The 9,569-nt window shown below is 46.5% G+C and overlaps 1 non-coding gene across 1 annotated transcript; it reads left to right on the top strand.

The window, feature by feature from the left end:
* Positions 1 to 7,978: 7,978 nt before the first annotated feature.
* Trnat-ugu lies at positions 7,979 to 8,053 on the top strand. The gene has a single exon. It is a non-coding gene; the product is annotated as a tRNA-Thr (tRNA).
* Positions 8,054 to 9,569: the final 1,516 nt, after the last annotated feature.

Below are 9,569 nucleotides of genomic sequence, written 5' to 3'. Positions count from 1 at the left end.
TGCTCGCGGAATAAACGAGCACTTAAATTTTTCTGTGCGTACCCTGATTTATCGTTATGATCATTTCTCCCTATGTAGGTGGGTGCAAACATAATGTTTTCCCAATCGGAGGAGAAAACTGGTCAGGGTCAATTGCCACTTTTCGCACCATTCAGTTATCTTATCTATATCAGTTTGCAATTCATTTTGGTCATCTGATGACTTTACAAGACGGTAAATGACAGCATCATCTGCAAACAATCTAAGACGGCTACTGAGCCGGCCGAAGTGGCCGTGCGGTTAAAGGCGCTGCAGTCTGGAACCGCAAGACCGCTACGGTCGCAGGTTCGAATCCTGCCTCGGGCATGGATGTTTGTGATGTCCTTAGGTTAGTTAGGTTTAAGTAGTTCTAAGTTCTAGGGGACTAATGACCTCAGCAGTTGAGTCCCATAGTGCTCAGAGCCATTTGAACCATTTTTTGAACGGCTACTGAGATTGTCTCCTATGTCGTTAATATCTATCAGGAACAACAGAGGGCCTGTAACACTTCCTTGGGGAACGCCGGATATTATTTCTGTTTTACTCGATGACTTTCCATCTATTACTAAGAACTGTGACCTTTCTGGCAGGAAATCACGAATCCAGTCGCACAACTGACGCGATATTCCATAGGCACGCAGTTTGGTTAGAAGACGCTTGTGAGGAACGGTATCGAAAGCCTTCTGGAAATCAAAAAATATGGAATCAGTTAGACATTCCCTGTCGATAGCACTCATTACCTCATGAGTATAAAGAGCTAGGAAACGTACCGCTGCAGGACAAGGCAAAGGGAACGGTTTGCAATACTAGCGAGCGTTCTGTTAGTTCGTCTAGTCCCATGATCAGAGAGAGAGAGAGAGAGAGAGAGAGAGAGAGAGAACAACAGTGAGTGCACTGAGAGATAAACTCTAATGAGTATTAGCCACAAGAAAGAATAATCTGAAGCCGAAGCAGGGGCAGTACATAGTTCTTTCGCGAAAGCATACTTAGCCGGCCGGAGTGGCCGAGCGGTTCTAGGCGCTCAGTCCGGAACCGCACGACCGCTACGGTCGCAGGTTCGAAACCTGCCACGGGCATGGATGTGTGTGATGTCCTTAGGTTAGTTAGGTTTAAGTAGTTCTAAGTCTAGGGGACTGATGACCTCAGATGTTAAGTCCCATAGTGCTCAGAGCCAATTCGACGAAGTTTGAACGTGATCCGAAGCGGTTAACGACTCTTGTGCTTCCTCCCCCACTCTGTCCCCACTGCTCTCAGCCGTGGACGGTCAGACACCTTTTAATTGAATGCCCCTATTTTAATCCGTTACGCTCCCGTCTACAGCTATCGCCTGATCTATCGTCGATTTTAGCAGATGACACGCGCTCAGCTGACCGCGTTCTACAGTTTATTAGTGACAGTGAAATGACGTCAGTCATTTGAAGCCTTTTTTTTTGGGGGACAACCAACCCCTTTCTATAGTGGATTTTTAAGCATTCCTTCTGCCTTTAGTTTCTCTTGTGCTTTGTTAGCGCTCCTATTTTATGTCCTCCAGAGGCTTGATCAAAGGGGGTGGGTCACAGATGCATCACTAAAACGAGAAGGGCCCTTCTAAGACCCCGCAAATCGGCAAACCCTCGGTGGCACCCGCCAACTTTTATTCAGAATTTTAAAAGTGCTGCTTTACAGAATCCGTGACAATGTGCTAGGCGCTTTCAGATTGGCAACCGCTTTGACAGCCTCCGATTCTGGAGGGCCTACTATGAGACGCGAGAGCAGCAGCGTGCCCTGCCCGCATGCACCTAGTAATCTCGTCACATTGTATTGAAATTTGTTTACATCTTCACACACAGTGTGAATGGTTCCACTGTGTACATACTCTAGGGGTTGATCGATGGAAGGATACGAAGCAAACAAGGTCTAATGAACTTATGTCCGGAAATGCGTGTTTGCCTTGCTGGAGACATAAATAATCATACATTGTTACAGAGAAGCGGCGTAATAGGCGCTGTACCATGCAGCCACAGTTACAGATGTGCTGAAAATGGTTTCCATGTGTCTCAACGCATACGTGTAGGTTCTGTCTCTCACGTTCGCATCGGCCAGGCTGCATCCGATCAGTGTCGAAAGCAGCGTCAATACGCTGCTCCATTGTCTCCAAATCTGGAATGGGCTGTGCATACAAGATACGTTTGAGATGGCCCCATAACGAGAAATCGCACGGGTTGAGATTCGGTGAACGAGCAGGCCATTCAACTGGACCTCGTCGTCAGATTCATCGACCAGGGAAGCCAGGACTGAGATGCATCCGGACGTTAACGGCGAAGTGGAGCACCGTCATGTAGCAGCTACATAACCCTTCGAATGATAAAGGGCGCTTCTTCCAGCAGAGGAGGCAACGTCACACGCAAGAAACGCCGATAGTTCCGGCCTGGTAGGCAACGTGGAAGGAAGACTGGTCCCAAAATTCGGCCGCCGATTATCCCGGCCCACACATTCCAGCTGCACCGATGCTGATGATTTGCCGTCACCAAACCATGGGGGTTCTGCATACTATCCCACAGATGGCTGTTACGAAAGTTCAAGAGACCACTCCGCGTAAAGGCGGCCTCATCCGTGAATACGAAGGATGACATAGATCCCGGAATCGTGGTTGCCTGGTGAAGGAAGCAGTGACGAAATTACTCGCGATGTGGAAAGTCTGTGTAGTAAGCCCTGCACAAGTTGTAAGTGAAACGGATAGAAACAATTGTCATCGATAATGTTCCACACGGTCGTCTGACTCACTCTGTACTGGCGGGCCAACTGCCTGGTACTGACACGCGAGGTCGCCTTCCGCAGTGTTAACCACATTTTCCTCCAAGTATGCTGTCCCAACATTTCTGGTACGTCATTCATGATATCCTGCCCCTTGAAACGACACTGTCTCAGACAAACGGCGAAACAGTTGCAAACACTGATTGCTGTGGCTGTTGTCGCGGGGGATAGGTCTCCTGATACAAACCTGCTGCCCGTCGCCCGTTGCCATTTGCCTTTCCGTATGTAAACACCATGTCTACCGAGCGAGGTGGCGCAGTGGCCAGCACACTGGACTCGCATTCGGGAGGACGACGGTTCAATCCCACCTCCGGCCATCCTGACTTAGGTTTTCCGTGATTTCCCTAAATCGCTCCAGGCAAATGCCGGGATGGTTCCTTCGAAAGGCCACGGCCGACTTCCTTCCCCATCCTTCCCTAATCCGATGAGACGGATGACCGGCCTATATGGTCTCCTCCTCCCCCCCCCCCCCCCCCCCAAAACACCATGCCGGCAAGCTCTCGACTCGAATACGGAACCACTGTGTACAACGCTGCATCACATCCACTACAAGGTGAGTCAGCACGAGACGTGAATCGGACGCAACATTACCAATGACTATGGCAGGAGGGGGCGCTAGGACGTGACGTATGAAGAAAGTACCACCCTCTAGGAAGAAACCGAGCGTACCGTAACTGTGGATGCGTGCTAGAGCTCGTATTAGACCGCAGTCTCTGTAACGACGTGTGATTGAATAAATGGACATGGGAACCATGCATTTACTGACCTAGGTTCATTAGACTTTTTTGGTCCGTATTTTGTCATAGATCAATCCCTGGAGTTTGTACACGGTAAAAAAGAATCACCCTGTATATGAATTGTAAAGAAACAAAAATTTGATTCTGGGTATCGACTCGATCCCACAGCTCGTGGCTTACCGTTCTGTGTGTACTTCGGTGCGTAAACCACTTTGTGGTCGTAAGTGGATCATGCCTCGCGCCACTCGCACCAAAAAGCATTTTTTTTCTGAGCGGTTGGATGTCTGAACTTCAGTCACATGCATTTCTGGCCAAGCTCTAGCTATACCGTAAATTTGGACGAAATCGGTGATGGCGAGTCGGCACGGCCACCTTTGTGAGTACGCAGTAGAGTTGTGGCGATTCGTGAATGAGTCGTTCATTTGAACGACTCTAAATAAAGAATCGTAAGAATCGAATCGTGATACGGACGAATCGTCGTTCAAAAGAATCATAAGAACGACTGCGTGTTTCCGAGTCGTGACGATTCCAAGTTCCAACGATTCATCGATTCTTAGTACGCTATGCTTCGAAGGCAACTTCCGAATCATGCCGAGTCGTGCCGAATGATTACGACCGCCAGATGGCAGTCAAGTGGAGGATGCGTGTGAACAAAGGAAGCAATTTTGCACCACCTTTCGCACAAATCGACTCCTCTTTCCTGGCATGCTGAAATAAAACAATAGATGCAATCAAATCAAATGTGACCTTTCATCAACTAAGGCATTACACGTATAAATCGAGAATCGCACTTGTAACGTTATATGCATGTTTACTCATAAATAAACTATTTCTGGCATATCTTATCATGAAACAGTTCGATTCTAACCCCATTGAAAATTCCAGACATGTCCTGCCATCTGTGAGTAAGATGTAGAACTTTTTGCATTCCGTAAGAATCGTGCCATCGCAGACTAGAATGAATCATGAAAGAATCGATTCGCAATGTGAGATTGAATCGTAGGAATCGAAGCGGGAAAAAGAATCGTGTTGCCCAACTCTAGTACGCAGTCGGCAACGTCGAACGGCGGCCCTGAGATCAGCTGGGTTCCCCCAAGTCGCACCAGCGGGGACTTCCCCGCGAGCAGTGTGGTCAGCCTGTCACGTGCTCGGAATACACACGGCGCGCTAATAAACAGCGGGACGCATGGCGCCGACTCTACTCCGTTATACAGATATAGGGGAACGGCAGCTGTAATCCCATTAAAATTACTTGACAGTTGACTATCACTTGGGCCGCTACAGTGTTGCCACATTGGCTGCCGGCTGCCTCTTGGTTATAGGTGACAAAAACTAGGACTGCTGATATTTTAGAAACAGCGGGAGGCCGATATATCGATATTTACAAAAAAAAAATATCATTGCCAACTCTGTACATATCGAAAATGCTATCGATATATCAACGAAAAAATACTGATGTACCGGCCTAAAAATATCGGCCGCACATTGTAAATATAGTGCCAATTTTAGAGCTGTATATTATAGTGTTGTTGTATTGGCTCTGAGCACTATGGGACTTAAAATCTGAGGTCATCAGTCCCCTAGAACTTAGAACTACTTAAACCAATTAAGCTAAGGACATCACACATCACGTCGGCCGGCCTTTGCTAACAATGGTACCTGCACGTAAGTGGCACAATAAAAGGTGTCCGATATGTCGGTCGTTCGGTTTAATCACATATGGGATTTGTCCGGAACAATTCAGGTCGACTTCATTGTTTTTTTTTCATTTCCGCAAACGCCAGCGACCTAGTAATGGTAGTGTCGGAATCGCGTGGTGAAGTTAAACGTTGCAGTTTCTGTTGGTAGCGCCGAGCGCCGATTACGTCAGCATTTCCCCTCGCATGTATCCGCCCGCCGCAGAGACCAATCTTGTCATTTTGATTTTTGTTCATCATTTTCAGCAATTGTTATTGAAGAGCGCCGATGTGAAGAAATGTCACTGCAGTTGCGTTAAAAATGGTTTTTTGACGTGACTGTTGTATTGTTTCTTCACATCGGAAATCTTGTTATTCCATTCGCACCGCCAGCACCCAGTGCAGTCGGACTTGCTGTTTGTGCCCCCGATATTTGCTTCAAACTGTCAAAGAGAAAGATTGGCAAAATTATGTTCTATTACAATTTCAAATATTAACCGAATATTGCGAAAATAATATAAAATAAAAATATGAGCATTCGATATTCCCATTTCGGAATCGATGTACTGATACATCGGGAAAAGAAACGTCGCTTATACGAGGAGCGTTTGAAAAGTCCGTGCAAAAATAAAAACTACTTACGTGTTTGGGGTAAACCTTTTCTATTTTTCGACATAGTCTCCTTTTAGACTTATACACTTCGTCCAATGCTTTTCTCTATTTGTTGACCCCTTCCAAATACTAGGAATTGTCCAAGTCTGCAAAATAGCTATTTGTTGCTGCAATCACCTCCCCGTTTGAATAAAATCTTTGTCCCGCCAGCCATTTCTTCAAATTGGGGAACAAACAGTAGTCCCAGGGAGCCAAGTCTGGAGAATAAGGGGGATGTGAAACGAGTTGGAATCCTATTTCCATTAATTTTGCGACCACAACTGCTGAGGTGTGTGCTGGTGCATTGTCGTGATGGAAAAGGACTTTTTTGGGGTCAAATCGCCGGCGTTGTTCTTGCAGCTCGGTTTTAAAACGGTCCAATAACGGTGAATAATATGGACCTGTAATAGTTTTACCCTTTTCCAGGTAGTCGATGAGGATTATCCATTGCGATTCCCAAAAGACAGTCGCCATAACCTTTCCGGCCGAGGTGCAGATTCTCCCTTGGTAACCCATAGTTTAGATTGATCTTTGGTCTCAGGAGTACAGTAATGTATCCATGTTTCCTCTACAGTGACGAAACGACGCTTAAATTCCTGCAGATTCTTCCTGAACAGCTGCAGACCATCCTTGCAACATTTCACACGATTCCGTTTTTGGTCAAGCGTGAGCAATCGCGGAACCCATCTTGCGGATAGCTTTCTCGTGTCCAAATGCTTATGCAAAATATCGTGTACCTGTTCATTCGAGATGGCCACAGCACTAGCAATCAGACGCAACTTAACTCTTCTGTCATCCATCACCATATCATGGATTTTGTCTATGATTACTGGAGTCGTAACTTCCACAGGGCGTCCAGAACATTCAGCGTCACTTGTGCCCATATGGCCACTCCTAAAATTTTGAAACCACTTGTAAACTGTTCTCATTGAAGGTGCAGAGTCACCGTAATGTTTATGAAGCTTCTCTTTAGTCTCCTGAGGCGTTTTGCGTTTCATAAAGTAAAGTTTAATCGCCACACGAAATTCTTTATCGTCCATTTTTTGACAATCACTCGGCTACCTTGATTCACACAAGTGCCAAACACAAAGAAATAGACCAATATGGCTGGAACTTGGTGTGCATTCTTTCCAAAGATGCTACGAACTAAACATGACCTCGATATGCGCCAGTGGTGCCATCTCTCGAATTTTGCACGGACTTTTCAAACGCCCCTCGTATATATCGATATATATTGGGAAAACTACGATATTTTTTCGACAACCTAACACAAACACGGAGGGTCACTTTTCAAATGGTGTTAAATGTGAGACGCGCAGCAATGTTGGAAGTGCCCTCCGCGAGGTATGTGGAAAATGCGAGATACTGTATCGACAGCTTATTTTAAGTGAGCAATGGCTGATTTGCCCTGAATTGAGACGCATTTCCTAGGCTGAGCACAGGCTCGTGATGAGACCGAGAAAAAGGGGGTCAACAATCTGCTACACAACTAATATCATGGTCGAGGGGTAGTCCGCGTTGGCACTTGGTTGCAGATTATGGGCGACGCACGCAGAGTCCAAACGAAAACAGAATGTTAGGAAGAAACATAAGAGCAAGTAAAAAGGTCAATACGATGATGAAACTGACGCAGCAGTGGATTAGAAATTTAAAAAAATACATTTAAACCAATTAATTGAATAAAAATAAAATCATAATTAAATAGACACCCTAGCTGCAAGCAGGCGTTGATACACTTCATTGGGGACATGTTGAAAATGTGTGCCCCGACCGGGACTCGAACCCGGAATGTCCTGCTTACATGGCAGACGCTCTATCCATCTCAGCCACCGCGGGCACAGAGGATAGTCCGTCTGCAGGGACTTATCCCTTGCACGCTCCCCGTGAGATCCACATTCCCAACATGTCCACAACACTACACTCGTAGTGCGCCTAATAGACGTTTGCCCATCACACTCATTACTCGTGGCAGATTAATCTACCAAGTCCCGTACGAGTTCGGGCATAGCTGCACTACGAATGTAGTGTTGTGGACATGTTGGGAATGTGGATCTCACGGGGAACGTGCAAGGGATAAGTCCCTGCAGACGCACTATCCTCTGTGCCCGCGGTGGCTCAGATGGATAGAGCGTCTGCCATGTAAGCAGGAGATCCCGGGTTCGAGTCCCGGTCGGGGTACACATTTTCAACATGTCCCCCATGAAGTGTATCAACGCCTGCTTGCAGCTAGGGTGTCTATTTAATTATCATTTCATTTCTAGCAAAGCTGCATGGTCATCCACGGTAACTGTTCTTTCGGGAACAGATACTACCGACATATATAGTGAATAAAAATAACTAAACACTTTTTATTAGGTTTAGAAATTTAAAAAAGACGCTACAGTTAACGAGAATCGAACCTTCTGCGTTCTACGTGTCAGTATAGTACACTGATCTTTGCACTGAGCCACAAAACTACGTTAAGTAGTTATACTAACGGCTGTGGTGACCCAGTCCCAACGATGGATTTCAGAGTTAAAACATCCGGCCTCACGCGATGTCTGATGTAAGCCGATCTTTGTGATTATGATAACTGTACATGGCACGCTGTATGGCGTCCTCTGCGGAAGTACCCAGTAGTGTTTGCTTAGTGGTGTGTTTGAAACTCCGAAACGTAATGTATTTCGTTAGCACCATTGTGTGTGTGTGTGTTTTCTAGGGTGGTTATCTTGTGTGATAAACTACAAAGTAACAGTGTCAGACCCATGATTCGGGATCGAAATACATCAAACCGGACAAGGAACTGGAAGTGAGCTCACCGACTGTTGTAGCAGTTTGCAGCGGCGAACGGTTGGGGTGTGACGTTGAGCGCTCTGATTGGAGGAAACTAGCTCCAACGCGTAAAGCGTCAACTAATAAGTAGTTTTAATCGGACCATAGTATGGGCGAAATAAGCAAAGAGTGGAGGATTTTTTTTTCTCCGTACTGGTATGTAATACACTACTGGACATTAAAATTGCTACACCACGAAGATTACGTGCTACAGACGCGAAATTTACCCCACAGGAAGAAGATGCTTTGAGATGCAAATGATTAGCTTTTCAGAGCATTCACACAAGGTTGGCGCCGGTGGCGACACCTACAACGTGCTGACATGAGGAAAGTTTCCAACCAATTTCTCATACACAAACAGCAGTTGACTGGCGTTGCCTGGTGAAACGTTGCTGTGATGCCTCGTGTAAGGAGGAGAAATGCATACCATCACGTTTCCGACTTTGGTAAAGGCCAGATTGTAGCCTGTCGCGATTGCGGTTTGTCGTATCGCGACTTTGCTGCTCGTGTTGGCCGGCCAGAGTGGCCGAGCGGTTAAAGGCGCTACAGTCTGGAACCACACGACCGCAGGTTCGAATCCTGCCTCGGGCATGGATGTGTGTGATGTCCTTAGGTTAGTTAGGTTTAAGTAGTTCTAAGTTCTAGGGGACTTATGACCACAGCAGTTGAGTCCCATAGTGCTCAGAGCCATTTTTTTTTGCTCGTGTTGGTCGAGATCCAATGACTGTTAGCAGAATATGGAATCGGTGGGTTGAGGAGGGTAATACGGAACGCCGTGCTGGATCCCAACGGCCTCGTATGACTAGCAGTCGAGATGACAGGCATCTTATCCGCATGGCTGTAACGGATCATGTAGCCACGCCTCGATCCCTGAGTCAACATA

This window comes from Schistocerca piceifrons, chromosome 5 (assembly GCF_021461385.2).
Source record: "Schistocerca piceifrons isolate TAMUIC-IGC-003096 chromosome 5, iqSchPice1.1, whole genome shotgun sequence".
In the NCBI taxonomy this organism is placed as follows: domain Eukaryota; kingdom Metazoa; phylum Arthropoda; class Insecta; order Orthoptera; family Acrididae; genus Schistocerca; species Schistocerca piceifrons.
Note: the sequence above shows the minus strand (reverse complement) of the source record. Positions and strands in the feature narration are given on the sequence as shown.